General features: G+C 36.3%; 1 protein-coding gene across 4 annotated transcripts in view; it reads left to right on the plus strand.

The window, feature by feature from the left end:
- HDAC9 (histone deacetylase 9) overlaps positions 1-16706 on the plus strand; it is a 457439-nt gene that overhangs the window by 136057 nt on the left and 304676 nt on the right. The gene's annotated exons all lie outside the window — the stretch shown is intronic.

Raw genomic sequence — 16706 nt, forward strand, 5'->3', positions numbered from 1 at the left:
AGATACATATAGACAGTGATACCTTTTGGGCAGACTGATCCCTAGGAGTGACCCATACCAGGGATGGATCAGTCTTGCTTCCTTAATTTGCAGTTTTATGTCAAGAGCTGTGTTTCTTGGCTATACTCTGCCTAAAAGGACTGCTGCAAATCAAACCAGAATTCACAGAGTCTGTTTCCTTTCTCAGTAGCCAATTTAACAGTCATTATATCTTCCTAATGAAATGAAGGTTATTGAATTTTCAGTTTTGTTTACCTTCCCATCCTGTGTAATGTATAAATTAGAAATTGAGAAGTTGAAGTTAGGTTTTTATTTTACTGTACATTGTTGTATTTCACTACTATGTTGGTATAATCTAAGTTGTATTAATTTAGAGGAAATAAAGGTTTTATTTGGGATATTTGTTAGTTGTTGTTTGGGAAACATTAGGGTTTCAATTAAACTTGGGAGGACTTCTGAATCAAGCTTATGCTGTACATCATTACAGTAAACTGAAAATAATAATAATAATAATAATAATAAATGCCTTGTATGTAGAGTTATGGTGCTTACAGGTGAAGCTTAATACTTTTTTCAAGCCCATAAAACTTGAAAAAAGTTATCTAAAATTACTTGAATAAACAGGATAGTTCTGAATTAAAACTCTGATTGAACATCTAGGGAATCGGAAATAAATGGTATTGCTTGTTTCTTTTTAATCATTCTTCTGAGAGTTTTTTCCTGAGAAGCCAAGAATCTCTCCAAGAAATTCTTAAAATACCACTCCGACAAAGTGGGAATGCAAAGTGATTTTTATTGTTTTTATTGGAATGTGAATTGAACTGATAACTACTAGTAGAGTATGTGCTTGATGTTACTGTGTAAATCTAGAATCAAGTTATAAATTAGCTATTAACAGAATGTCATATCATTGCATTTTTGTTGTAAAGTATTGTTTTAATTTGCACTTGTAAATTATTTTGACCCCTTTTTCTCTATAATAATGAAATGAAAATTACAGTAGATAAAAATAATATGAAGTCAAAATGTTTTCAATTAGGGTTTATAGCCTATGTCTGAAAATGTTTGGCCTATGGGCTTTGATGGAGTTTTTTTTAGTTTGTTTTGGTTGGTGTTTTTTCTGGTTTTCTCATAAATATTGATTTTATTGTAATTTTCACAAACACAGGCACAAAGAATTGACTAAAAAACCGAAGTCATTAGGCAGGAGCTAGATATTGTTGTTGTTTTTTGTTTGGTTTTTTTGTTTTAAAAATCTGGATGATGCTTTGAGTGTGCCATAAAGTCCACAGCTATTTCTTCAGTGAGCTGTGATCAGATAAGGGAGCACAAATGAGTTTCAGGGCAGTGTTTCTGTTAGTATTTCTTTTCAGTGTAATGGATGGCATTGTTCTGAAAAGTGATGTTTTAGAAGTCAGTGCACAGTAACCTGCAGATCTAGACTTTAAGTTGGCCTGGCAAAAATTACAGCAGTTTGAAAACTTGTAATAATGATTCTTTCAAATTGCTTGGTAGTTCATCATTGCCAAACACCAATCAAATTCTCAAGCTTTATATATTTATTTTCTGCAAAAGCAGAAAAACTGAGAAAAAAGGGATGGAAAGGGGAAGAAAAAAAAACAAGTTGAGATTCCTCTACAGTAGAATCAGTTCAAAGCGAAGACTCTAAGAAACTGCTTACCCTTGTCCTGATATTGGACTTCATGGTAAAACAAAATTGTTCCTGTTTTATTATATAAATTTGGTGGGTTTAGATTAATAATATTTATATAAATTCTATGCACTTCTTCTTCAAGTTGATTGGAGCATTAGAAATTACGTAAACCTTCATTCAGGACTTGCTTCCAGGAATTTGTCTAGGGCTATTAATTAGCTTCTCTACATTGCATACCCTCATTTTGGATAATATCAGCATTTTTGACAACGGATTCAAGTAATTTTTAACCCAAAGGCAAGGTGTAACTGCAGCATTTCAAGGCACGGTGCCTTGAAGGTCCCCTGTGAATGCAGCCATGTGCTCAGCTGTAACCCTGCAGAGTCATTCTGCAGTACCTGCATCCCTGTGACAGGAACATGTAGTATAAATGCAAACCTTTTTCCTTCTATTGTTTAGTTTCATCCCATTGCCTGTAGGCCTTTTTTTTTTTTTTCAGCAAATCTTTTCACTTATGCCCTAAACAAATTATGGCTTCTTTCCTCTCTTAGCTCCCTTTCTCTCATTTGTTTTCATCCTCTTCAGACTGGATAGCTCTCCAAAGAACTTTCGTTAATTTCATGAAATTCCAGGCTTGCAGTTCTAGCCATGTCTAACTTTGACTTTCTCCTTTTGTTTTGTCCCACTTATTCATGACATCTGTCCTCCAGTAGCAAAGATGTATTCTCACTTTGTTAACAGCTTTCTTTACCAACTTGTTATGTTTCCAGATGGACATCTCTATGCTGTCTCTTTATGTCTTTCATATTTAGGAGATCTTGTGTTCACCTGCTGAACTGTGGAGTCTACAAAAAATTAGCATCAGTGATGGATATGAGTTGCTGCCTATTATAGTTGGTGAACAATATTGTCTATGATCTATTTCCTGCTAATTTACATTGGACTTTCTTACTTTATACTTAAAGATCTCAGAGGTGGATATGGTTTTGGTTTTTCTGCGTTTTTTGTGCTCCAGTCTTATTTGGAGTATTGCTCAGTGCTAAAGATCTGTGATTATCAATGTTGATGCAAAAAAACTTTATACTTTGGTGTGTACCTCTCAGTCAAGATCTACTTAGTTGTAACTATTTGCAATACAATTTGTGTATTCCTGAAAATGATTCAAAAGTTGATACATTCTTAGCTGGTTTTTAAAGAATTGTTGAAAACAAAAAGTTAATGTTATTTGACGTGATTATTTTTTCATTGGAGTGTCATAAAATACATTGAAAACTATTGCACTGTACTTCACACCTTGATTAACTTGTATTGATTAGGCGAATTCTGCCCTTACTTTCTGTCTCCCCTTTGAGAGGAAATATTAGAATGAAAGTCTTTAATTTTTTTTCTTTAATCCCCTGCCCCACACACACCTTCTCTTAACAAATAACTGCTTTTAATCTAGAGCTGAATTTGACAGGTCTACTGTCATACATAAAAATTGATATTTTTTTAAATGCATAATACATTTATATTTTTCTCCTACTACTCACTTTTTGTAGATTAGATTAAAACTCTGGCTAGAAATTTTGTGGAAATATTTTCTGTATTTTGTGAAAAGCTCTTGGAAGTAATCAAAATATTCTACAAGGCTGGAACTTTACCTAGTTGTTAATTGGCAGGTTAAACTTTTATGGGTTTCTGGTACCCTGGCGATACATGACTATTAAAAATTGCAGGTGGTTCAGGGGAAAGGGGGAGGTGAGTTCCTGCGCTAGTAATATATCATAAAACTATATATTTCTTGCGCCTGTTGTGAAAGTGGAGACTTTAATACTTTTTCACAATATAAGCTGATTAAAGAATCTTTATGGATCTCATTAACTAAGGTTTTTCTCTGTGAACATTGAAAAATGTAATGCTTATGGATAAGAACAGCAAAAATAATTAGCCTCTGTGGTACCTCCTTTGGTTTAACAAAAGCAATGTGGTATCAAATGTGCTTATTTGCTCTGAGCTTAGATTTACCCTTTTACACAAAATTCTGTCAATGATTTGGCCATTTTCCTTAATACTGGCATGATCAAGCATAGGAAGTGAAAGGGTAGGATTGTTGTATGCTCCAACTACAATAAAATACTACAATGTGTTTCACAGAGTCACAAAATCATGAAACTGTTGAGTTTGGAAAGAACCTCTGGAGATCATATATTCTTACCTCCCTGCTCAGAGCAGGGCTAGCTACCACAGATTGGTCTGGGCCAAGTCCAATAAGGTTTTGAATATGTCCAGAGATGGCAACTTACAAAACCTCTATGGGGCACCATGTTCCACTGTTTGACCACCCTCACAGGAAAAAAAGTCTATTCTTAACTGGAACTTCCTGTACTTAATTTGTGCAGGTCGCCTCTTGTCCTTTCACTATGCTGCTGAGAAGAGTTCATCTCCATCTCTACAACACCATCCCAGCTCAGACATTCGTAGACATTCACGTTTCCCCTGAGCTGCCTCACCTCCAGGCTGAACAGTCCCGTTCTCTCAGTTTCTCATATGACAGGCTCCATTCCATTCACAGACCCTTGCTGCACTTAGTCCAGCACTTCCCTGTCTCTTCCAAATTGAGGAGCTTTCTTTATCCCCAGAATGGGACATAGCCTTCTAGATGTGTCTCACCAATGTGGAGCAGAATGAAAGGATCACCTCCCTCAACTTTGCCCACCTCCCTCACCACTATCCACCTCCCTCTGAGCTCCTGGGTTCATCTTGTCAGGTCTTGTGTTTGGCCTTTTCCTAATCTGATCCTCCTCTAGGGATGGTTGGTCTTTGCTCCAAACTTTCCCAATGGTCTCAGTGGCTCTCCTCTCCTGAACTCCCCAATGTCACTGCAGCCAAGGTTGCTCATGACCTTCACCTTCCAGCCAGTTCCTTGTTTGTAAGTATGAGGTCCAGCAGAGCACCTGCCTTTGTCCATTCCTCAGTGGCCTGTGTTAGGAAGTGACAACCAGTGCCCTCAGAAACCTCCTGGATTGCTTGTGCCTTCCTCTGTCCCTCCAGCGGCTTACAGGTGGCTGGAGTCCTCCCCCTTGAGTGTCAAGACATCATAATTTCAGGTTTATTCGGCTGCACAAAGAAGACCTTATCTAATTCTTAAGCTGATGATTTTAGAACCTATTTTGTTCTGCTCTAAATGAAAAGAGCCTTAATGCCTCATTCAGCTTTGTAATTCAGATTTTACCTCACTTGCAGTGCTAATGAAGGATAAAACTAGTGAACAGCATTTACAATGATCCTACTGGACCTCTTTTATATAAAATACTGTTTTTTAGTATTGTTTAATAGCAATGGGTTCCTATTAAGAGATAGTTTTGTGTCTGTTGCACAGTGTTTAATTCATTTAATGTTACATTCAGTCAGATATATTGATTCTAATTAAGATAGAACAGAGATAGGCATTCTGTTTTTTCCAGTTATTATTTCATCTTATGTAGTGTATAGGTGGTAGATTTCATCCGCATCTAAGATAAATATCCTTAGAGATATTTCCTGTATTACGTGGCATAGATATTCAGTGGGAAATATCACGCACATTCTTCTTGAGAGTACTTGGTTTTGTTATTTTTTATTTTGTTATTTTCTAATAATAATTTTGTTCCTGTTATCAAGACCAGCAGAAGGGTATGTGGAGGCTTGTTTGGAATAGACCACAATAGACCACAGTGGTCTTGCCAGTATTAGCTCAACTTCAGGGGACAGGCAGATGGTTACTGGCAAATTGGATTTTTAGAATGTTCTTGTTTTGTTGTGTGAGTCCTGGGGCTCCACAGCCCCTTTTGCAGAACACAGGATGTTTCCCCTCATGAAGAGCTGCACCCGGAAGCAAGACAGCCCTGAGCTTTGAAACTCCTCTATCAGGCCTGTGCTGCACCCTGCTCCTTTAAATTTACTGATTTCTGAAACTCTGGGCAGGATCTCCTCAAACTTTTTCACTAAGGAGCTTTGGACTTCTTGGCGTCTCTTCAGGGCTGTTTGGGTCTAGAAGTACCCAATTGCCTGGCAGAAAGAAATTAATTTGAGGGAAGCATGAGTGTTTGGCTTTGTCTACTCCGATAGGGAAGATATCTTCAAAGTCAGAAAAAGTGTTTCACATGTGTATAGATAAGCATACATATCCATCAGGACAGTTTTTTAAATGAAAAAATCATGTGATTTGTACATGTATGTCCTTCTTTTCTCCCTAATTGCGTTGAAATAAACACCCACAATCCCAACATGGAAACTTGAAATCCTGGTTGTTGTTTGTTCACATCACTCTGCCTGTCATAAAAATTTCTGTGAATTAATTCACTTTTCTGATCCCACTAGAGAAGGTGGCATGGAAGCTTTTTGCTGAGAACACTTTTCATGTCACTGAGCAACTGTGAAATTCCGTTTGTTTCTTTTTGTCATTACTGAAATTCTGATGATGAATACTGGAAATAGTAACCTGGAATGTGAAGCATGGCAATTCCAGAATACAGTAAAAATATTTTGATGGAAATATCGAGATATTTTGGTTATAGAAAATATCTTGATTTTTCTCTTCTTTTTGAAGTTTTTATTATTATAAATGCAACAAGGATTTAAACTGTGTGTCTCCAAATACCCTCTGAAAGCAAAAAATAGAAAAATCATTTACATTTAACAAATAGCTTTATTTATAAAGCATAGCTTTTCTCTCATACAAGATTAATATCCTGTTTTCATCATTTTAATGTTACTTAGTAATTTAAAATTCAGTGGCTAGAAACCAAAAAGCAAAAAATTGCTTGAAACAAATCTGTGAGCTGTCACTGAAGAAGGGTTCTCAAGCATTAGCACAAAGAATGTATACAAATTATATCTACAAGTTTTTCTTGCTCTGTAATCTTCAGAAAAGCAAGTGCAAGGAATACAGCTAAAACAATATAAAGATTGAAGGAAACCAGGATCTCAATGCAGAATAATATGCTTGTGAAACACTATCAAGATACAAAAATATAAATAATGATCTTCTTGACATAAAAACATAAGTCATAAGGATGACCCTAAAGGTATATGTTTCTTCATGCAAACAGAAATTTGAGTATAATGCTTTTCCTTCAATAAGAAATTATATACTTTTCACGGCATAAAAATAAGTCCCAATATTAGATGAATGGGTTCTAGAAATTTCAAAGCATGCCACCAACAAAGCACTGGCTTTCATAGACATAAAGAATAAAACCACTATTAAAAAGCTAGACACTCCTCAGCTATATTTAATACCAGAAAATAGAGTACCACTTTCACATTTATTCCATAGGGCCTCATTCCAGAAAACACTTCCACGAATAGAACTCAAAGGCACTGCTCATATGCATAAAGGTGCTTATGAGTGTTTCCAAGAATTGTGTGCTATCTCTGTATTTGAAAAGCTACAAGAGTTTAATTTATTCCATTTTGAATTGTTATAAAAGCCATGCAAATGCACCTAAAGCTTGCCTGGCTTAATTAAATAATTTCCAATGCAATTTTCGTTTTATAAAAGAACTTTAAAATAAGCATTAAATTTGTAATTCATTGAATCAACTTAAGTAATTATCAAACAAGTAATAAGTGAAAATGTGTTATTTTTGTTATTTGAGTTTCACCAGATTTAAGTTAAAAGACATGTTTTGTTTTTTTCCTCCTTATAATTACTTATTTCTTATAAAATGAGGGTCTAGTAAAAGAAACATGTATTCCATGTACACTCACTTTCACTTAATGTATGTTGAAATTCTAAGGCCTGTAAAAGAAATGTTGAGAATTTCAAATATGGCTGACGTTGAAACAGGAATGATAGATCAAGGATACTTACAAAGCTATTATTTGAGCAGTAAAATTTTCTCCTTGAATGATAAATGGCCACATAGAATATGAAGAAGGAACACATTTGTATCTTGTTCTTTCAATAATAGCTTTCAGCTTGTTGTCCTTCAGGTTGCTTTCAGTAGCAGCATTATAATTTTAATAGTATGTAAAATCAGTCCTTCATTACAAAAAAAGCTCTTAGGCAAGTGCAATGACACCTGCACATTACCAGCAATGAACGCCAAGCAAATTTGTAATGAAAGAGAACTTCATGTGCTGCCACACATCAACAATCCTGGCTTGTTTCCCTGATTTGTTTTGCTGTCTGAATTTTCATCATCGAGTCCTGAATGCTCTTGTTTCTTCATATCCATACAGAAATGACTCTTCTTGTTTCACATCTCAATGTTGTGAATTTAAATGTGCTGTGAACTAAGTTCTTGGCTCCTTTGTCAGGTTATTTCATCCTGTTCATAATGAACTGTGCTATTTCTACATGATGGACTGCAATACTGGGGGACCAGGGGAAAAATAATGACAGTCTGAGAGAGGGCTTTCTGTCACCTCTGTTTTGTCCTGTGATGGATGAGAGGTGTGTGCATAGCAGGTTGTGTGTCTCACTTTTTACCTCTGCTTATCCATCTGAGGAGTAGGAAAAATTGTTACTGTCCATGCTGCTCATTATTCCCCCCTCTGCTTAAGTGCTGGAAATGGAGGGTAGTGATTCTCTTCTTTGAGAAACTAGAATAGGTAAGACACAGCTGGCATGCAGCTCGTCACCAGGGTAGGCTCACTCAGTCTAAGTGAGGTGGACATATGTTCTTCATGTGTAGCATCTTTAACAGGAGTCAGTTTTGTTTTTAATATGGTTAGAAAGCAGAATTTTGTCTTCTGAGTCAGAAGAATGAGTGAAAAAAAGTGACATTAAGATGCACAGAGCACAATTCATCTTGCATCACTTCAACCATCTGAAAATCAGGCATATGCTCCAGTATAGTCTGCTATGTTTTCCTTCATTACTCAATTGAAACTGGCAGTCTGAATCACATTCTGTGGGTACCCACCTCAGCTGTCTTTCTGCTATCTTGTGGAGGCATTCAGAGAGATTTATGGTCACCTTTTAAAATAGAAAATGTATATGCATTCCTCTGGCAGTATCACTGTAACTATCATAGTGGCATGCTTTCGTCCCTTTAATTATCTAACAGTGCAATGTTCTTTGTTACCAGCAGAAGAGATATTCATACACTGACTCTTAGGGATAAGTGTTTTAATTCTGTGCAATTCATTAATAAACACTGGCAGCTCTATGAAGTAAGTAAAAAATTCCACACACTCACTGTAGCAGTCTAGTCCTTAATGAGGTTTTTCAAGCAACTTGTAATCTGCTGTGAAAAGGTAAAGGATCTCTGTCAGGGAGTACTTTAAACAGAAGAATGCTTTGCAGGGGCATGGCTGTGATGGAGATCTCCTGAGTCTTAGGAGTCTCAGGTTTTCATAATAAACTCACGTCTGGCATTCCTGTTTATGTCTTTAGAAAACCACCCTTCAATTTCTGCCTGTATTTTGGCACCTCTAGGCAGTTATGTATAATATTATATGTTAGGACAAATGCTGGATAAAGCCATTGACATTCTGACAGTCTTGTAAGGGGAGAGCTCTTAGGAAATTTAATATCCTCACCCCAGAACAGGAAAAGTAATCTTCGAGGTTTCAGTAGATGGATGGCTGTATACCCTATTTTATTTTTCTCCATTGAGCTCAACAGTCCTAACTGTCATTAATCATTTCAGAATCTCTGCATTGCTATTTTTAGAAGCATAAAGAATTTCAGTATTATAACATGATATGTGATAGAAAGAGGTCAAATAAATGGTCAGCAGGAGAGATTTGCTGCTAGAAATACATTGGTATAAATTTGAAGGTAACTTTATAGTGCAGAACTACTGGGTGAGTGTACAGAAATTTACTAAATTGCAGATTTAAGCTGCTGAAACATTTTTATTAATATCCCTATTTAGTTTTTCAATGCAGTAACCTTAGAACTCAGCAGTTTATTCAAAACAGGTATCTTGAATTTCACTTCTAAAAATATTTTGGTATTTTTGATGCATGTTTAAAACCCAGAGGCTCTGGGTGCTAAAAACAAAATATAGGCATTTTATGACTTTCTCCCCTTTTGTCACCTATTGTGAGACTGCACAAATTGTGTCAGACCACTGAATGGAGGCAGCTCTGATTAGGCAGTAAGTGCTACTTGGTCTGGTGGAACTGGTCTTTGCAAGACCATGTACAAGAGGACTTCAGCTGATGTCCCTCATTTACATCCAGATGTGTCCATTTCTCCAGAAATAAACATCAGCCAGAGATAAATTTAGAGCTCTGGCTTTTATGAACTTACCCGAGAATATCATGTATGTAAAACACATTATGTGTAATGTGGTGAGACTAAGCATGTTCTTATGATTTCTTAGGGCCAAGGTTAGTTCCTTAAAAACTGGAGCTTGAGTATAAAGACATCTTTGTGATGCAGAGGTTTACTGCAGGAAACCTGTTTTTTAAACAGAGCATTGCAAGTTTACTTGTAAGTTTTCTAACTCCAGGTACTTTTTGTGCAGTTTAATAGTCAGCAAATAAAAAAAAAAATCACAGAGCTAAAAACAAACAAACGGACAAACAAAGCATAAATTTCTGCCTTGCTAACAGATATCTTTTGTGGCTTGGATCAGGTCAACTGCCCAGTTTTCTTCTCTTCTTTTAATCTGACTCTTTGTTCAGTACCAAACCTGCTGCTTCTATCACATTGCCATAAGAGGCAGTAGACTCTTCTAGACAGTGCCTTATGCCTGTGTAAGATGAATACACAGTAAGATTAGGAAGAAAGAGTCTGTGCATGTTATTACTTTTATCAACTCAACAGTATGGATGGTAGCTAAGCATGCAGGTGCACTTATTTTCTTTATTAAGTAAATCAAAGTCCTTGAACAAAGTCCTTAGAGAGTCTGTGCCTTTTTGATGATGTAATGAAGAGCAGAACAATACTGAAAAGTTGGCAGATTCACTTGCACATGGATATAGAGAAAGCTTTAATTTATCTTGTGTTGGAAGAACATTTTCTTGAGTAGCTTATATTCATAATGACTGTGTAAAATAAAAGTAAACTAAAGATACATCAATACACTTGGGCTGTGATGCTGTTAGGTGTCATAAATCAAAATAGCTTGGGATTGTGTTCAAATTCAGGGGCTGATCAAGGAATTGTTTTTCTGAAAGTTGGTATTTCGCACTTTTGTGTCCTCACTGAAGCAACTGTTTGATCACAATGCGGCTGCAGCTCTGGACATGCTTTTAGTTCTGCTGTAAAACAGAAACAAGGTGATAAATGTTTGGGACAATTAAGTGATCTCAGGAGTTGAAATCCTGACATCATAAAGTCAATAGCAGAACTTCCATTAACTGTAATGGGGCCAGGGGTCTGAATCATCATCTTGGGACTTTGATCAAGGGTCATGACATTTAACCCCATTTTCATTGTAGGTAAAGCTACCAAGAAAGAAGGTGATTCCTCATCACTAATTGTTCAGAGCATTTTTCATAGCTTGGAAAAGTGACATATGTAGGCATTTCAAGAATATATTTAATGCTTTATATATATCATGTTTTGAGATCTACTGAAATGTCTCAGAAAGGGAGAGAAAGCTGTTCATTGTTTCCCATATAGTTAGCAGCTATAGACATTATCATGTGTATACATTAACATACAGAAATAGTATTTGAGATGTAAATGGATGTGTTGGTTTTTTTCTTCTACCCCTGCTGTAATATGATGTAGTGCAGCTTTCAAGCTCAGATATTTTAAGCAGAAAAACAAAAGTGCCTCACCAAACCCTACAGAAATGGCAAAGCATACACTGCTAAAACATTTAAGATGCTGGGATTTTTAGTTCTAAAAACAATAGAAATAGAAAAGCTCTTGCTATTCTCTGTTTACCACCCATGTCTTTAACTGTATGCTTTATAAATCTACAGATTATTGCCTTTATTGAAAAGTTTGCGTGTTATTCAAGATGACTTGTAAACTTGACTCAATCTTCCCCAGCAAGGGAAACAGGAAATACCAGAGAACACTAGACTCAGTAAACCTATAAAATTTGAGAATGCAGCCCATTATTTCTAGAGACTTTTCACATAACACTTTGGGAAGCAATGACTAATTAGTTTTTGGCTTTAACAATAACAGTTTGAGGGGATTTTTGGTTTTGTTTTTATAGCTTTCATATTAGGCAGAGGAGGGAAAGTGACTCTGAATGATGAAATATTGGCAGTGTATACACTTGCTTCTCAGTAGGAGCTCAGCTCTTTGATCCCTAGTACAATTACATTCATTGCCCAAGTTTTATTGCCATGCCAGAGAGTTAACAAGCAGCCGCTATGCTCATGACAGCATCCTAATAGATTTTTGTTCAATAGGTAATTGAATATTTAAAATTAATGTCTTAGATTCTCTGGATTCTTGGTAGTAATTAAATGTTCACAGCATTTTTTCTTCACTGCTTCACAGCAGTAAATAGAGTATTTGTATTGATCTGATCTATCCAACACTTCAACAATTCTTCTGTGTGTTAACTGCAGCTAGAGAAACACTTTAGTTATTGTTCCTTTTTCCTGTCTGAATACTTTGTTGAGTGTTATTCTTTGAATTCATAAAAAGGCAAAGCTCAGCTGACAGAAAGCTCCCCAGCTTCCTGAAGAATATTTAAATTTGTACTCACTTTGGGTTCTTCCTGTAAAATGGACTTCTTAACGATTACTAATGAAATTTAAAAGTTGCAAATATGATAGAAGCATATGTAAACTATAATTGATAATTTTCTTTTTTGTTATTCACTGCTGTTATTCATTTATTCCTTAATGATCCTTCAAGATTTTAGCTGTTATTTGAGCTAATTATAGGATATATTCTATAGGTAGCTTTCTGAAATGGAGTGGAGGAATTTGCTATTATCCAGCAATTATAACGGATGACTAGAAATCAGGAAGACCTGATTTGCATTTTCTCTTATTTTGCTAACTAGCCTTGGACAGATGTCTATAGCCACAAGTGCTCCAAGTCTTTTCATTTACCCTTCTATCTTTTCTTTTTTGAATAAGGGTCTGACCTTTTATGTGTGGAAGGTACCTCAGCTACCACTAGTCAGAGAAGTATATGCTGTAGCAGTTAAACTACAGTCAACATGCAGTATTTTTTTTTTTTAAATAAAGCATTACATCCCAGACTATGTTAAAAAGTTTTCATAATTTTTGTTTCTATTACAAACTCATGATGGGATAATGTAAAAACATGGGCATGAGCTGAAATATAAGTAATTGTCCATGAACATGAAAGGTTTTATCTACTAAGGAAATTATGTAATCTCATAAAGAATAAGGGGCTGGAATTTATGCTACTAGATACAACTTGTGCCATAAGTAGAAATGCAAAGAGCTAGCTGTGTGACAGAAGATTTTCGTATTATCCCAAACCAACACTTTCTTGTTTCCAGGTTCACCAGGCCTCACAGGAATAAACTTCTCTGCAGATGGTTTTCATTTTCAGGGTAGTGTAATAGGTTGTGCTTTTCTGTGTTCTCCAAATCATCCCAGCATGATTATCATACCTTTCAAGGAAGAAAAAGAAAAATAATATGCCTATGTCTCTATGAAAGAGATGCACTTGCTAATAAAAAGCTAAACCAAGCTAAAACAAGACTGAGTAATATTCCATATGTTCTATTTGATGAGGATTTGTTTGATCAGTTGACAAGAAGAGATTCAAGGAAGGCAATTAGCATCAATACAAACTCCTTTCTTCCAGATTAAAGAAAGTGATTGCATAATGTCAGGTTTCTTTGTGTTTTGATTTTATGGAAAATGATTGCTTGATTATGACAATGGAATTATAAAATAAGTTGAAAAAAGGCCTCTCAGAACATTTTCTCTGCCTATCCTAACAGACCCTTCATTTTGGCAAGTGAGGAGGATCACTCCATGATACTGAATATAAGAAAAGTCTCAAAAAGCACAAGATGTGCACTTCAGCTAATCAGCTGAGTCCATGTAAACCTGGGTAGGTTCAAAAGCAGTGCATAAATCAGTGACTTCACTGCTGTATTAGACAGTGTTTAGAGCACAGCCTACCAGGTGGAGATGACCCAAATCGATGGTGCCTAACCTCTTGTCACCTGCAGAACTGCAGGGCACAGGTAATGAGCTCAGGCTATTCAGTTTCCTCTTCCTGCTGGCTTTGATTAAGTCTTGCTTTTCTACAAACAGATTTATTCAATTTATTAGTCAGGATGTTGTCCATATAGTATGACTAAGTATGTCCATAAGTATAACTAATCTTACACAACTGAGCTGTGTAAAATTCCCTGACAGTAGCACTGTGGCAGGCCTTATAAAAATTAATGTGTTTAGATTCAGTGACTGATATCTTCCTTATATTTATTTCATTCCTTTATTTTACACATTGTAAGATAAAAACTTGGAGTGCAGCGCAAGTAGTCTTTGTCCTGATGACTAATCTGCTAATGCTGTTACAAATTACTAGTAGTGTTGAAATATTTTATGAAGTTTCATAGTCACAATGCCATAGAAACATAGAAAGAACAGTTTTTGGTGATGAAACATTTTCTGATTTGAGATACTATCAAAACGAGATTGTCTGGGTAACAGCAGAGGTAACTATATAAGTAATAAAACTGAGTAATACCTGTTTAGATGGATACTGAGGGAGAAAAAATATTAAGAAAGCATTAGTTATTTAAAGATTCCTCTGTCTGGTTTTATCTTTGTAACTTGCCTGTAGAATTACAGGAGCAAGAGTACAGCATACTTGAAAAGTAAATATTTTTCTCAACTTCTTTATGTTTGTAAGGATGAGATATCCCCTGTCCTGAGAGCATGTCCATCTTGTAATTCAAAACCTAAATGGTTGAGTTTAGTCTCTGGATGTCGTCGAAAAACTCCATCCGGTTTGCTGCATAAAGTTATTGAAATGCAGTCTGTTACTATGAAACCTGCTATATATCTAGAGCAGTTTACTTAGGGAACTAGTGAGGTATTTATTTTTTGAGGAAGGTGAGAGGTAAAGCTGACATGATGGAAGTGACTGGCTCTCTCATTCTGAAACCCTAGACCAGTTTGTGCTAATTCACTGATGGATGTGCCTAAACACATTAATAAGGCTAAAATAGACAGAGGGACCCAATGACGCATGCTGGGCTGGGGATAATGGACTAGCAGAGGGGTTTACTGAGGATCTGTTCCACTGGGAACAGAGCCTTTATATCCTAATTAGAGCCCCATAAGCCTCCATTTAGTACTGGAAATCCAGTATCAGGTTTACTGAGCTGATTTTAATTAAAACTGATGTTAGCCCCAACTTCATGTGGGTTTCTGACCAAAATAAACTTGTGTAAGTAATATGTGTGTGCATATCTTCATGTGTACATGCATATGTGTCTGTTGGAGTGTATTTGTGTATGTGTTTGTATTCTGTTTTGTTGAAATCTTCCCTAATTAAGAACAGATCATCCTTGTTTTTAAACTAGTATTTGTCTGACTTTGAAGGAAATACTGACAAGTTATTTTCACCACTATGTTATCACCTGTCATGTTGAATCTAGTGCCAGGTGAGGGCTCTGTGGCCCTTATACTGGGAGAGGTGGGAGGGACTTCTGTGCTTTCCTGGTCTATAAATAACCATCTTTGTGTAACCATTGCAGAGCCAGGTGTCATGTTGTAGATGAATAAAGCACTACTCCTACATATATATAGGACTGTAATATCTCAACAAAGGAAATAGGGTTTTGGGGTTTTTTTAGCTTGATTTTAGAAACCCGGTGTATTAACATAGTTTTTAAAAAAGAGTGCCCTATAAAATCTGAGGGAAGACAGCCACTTTCTAATTTCTGGCTAGGTAGAATGGGAAATTCTTAATTAGAAAATGTATTAAATATATTTCAGTATTTGAAGTGTGTGTGAGAGATACCCATATGGAATTTGAAAAAAAAAAAAGGGGGGGAGAGAAAAAGATAGGTAAAATAATGGCATGCTGAAACATGAGTTAGACTGCAATTAGATTGTCTATAAACCTTTAATTTTCCTCCTTTTCTCTGTGCATAGCTATTTCACTTTCATTATCATGACTTTTTTTTTTCTCCCTTACAGAATGTAGCTTGTTTGGTAGTACTTGATAGATGGTCTAGCTATACAGGTTGTTCTGTAAGGATGTCTCATTCTTTCTTTTTTGGGCAAAGCTCTAACTTTATTTCCCACCTTCTCTTCAATCCTGCACCAGATACAGAATTTTCTGTGTTTTCTGGCATTTTTGATAGTGGCTATTGACTATTTTATCTGAGTGTTTCGCAGATTATTTTTGTCTCATAGTCGCCTTAAAAGATGAGATTTTGTTATTTTCACTTTATAGCAAGATGGATCAAACTTGGGGCATTGCTGGTGAGTTACTCTGAATAGTTTTGGTTGATGTAGGTAGTCTACCAAAAGCTGTACAATAAAATGTTCTGCACTGTGCTTCCCAAATTGGCCTGAGTGAAGACTTGTTGTTATGCTATATTAAGACAGGATATCTCTGAATGGCAGAGCATTCTGCTGTTCAGACATATCCTCAGAGGTTATCTGAAATAGCAGTACAGCTACCCAACTTGAAAAATTCTGCTTCTCAAAGTACTCAGTAATAGTATCACTATGTATCGGGTCAGATCCATTCTACTTCAATTGCAAATACTTCCTTCAGCAAAAAATAAAAACTTAAACCCCAGGCAAAGAATATCAGAACATGCAGTTAAAAAACAGGAAAAAACCAGGTGCTGCCTGGGATAAATTTGGCTTAAATTATGTGTCTCAGAGAGGTCCCATGCAGTTAAAGCTGCCTACTGTGCTCTCCAATTCCTGGGCTCCTGCGGCAGCATCCTGGGCACACATACTCTATGGTCTTCGGGGAAGGCAGGAGTCCAGCACAGGTTCCTGAGGAGCAGGGCACTCTGTAATGGGCTTCTCCCAGTTACCCAGTACGAAATACTGGGGTTAGATATGCAATATTTGTTCCTCTCTGCTGCATTAGCACCTTCCTTGGTAATTTAAAGCCTGCCTCCATCCACTGGGCAACCATGATGTTGAGGTACATGTCCAGGCTCTGTCCTTCACATAACTGGGGATAATC

The sequence above is a fragment of the Lichenostomus cassidix genome, chromosome 2, assembly GCF_008360975.1.
Source record: "Lichenostomus cassidix isolate B80296 chromosome 2, HeHo_3.0, whole genome shotgun sequence".
Classification (NCBI taxonomy): Eukaryota; Metazoa; Chordata; class Aves; order Passeriformes; family Meliphagidae; genus Lichenostomus; species Lichenostomus cassidix.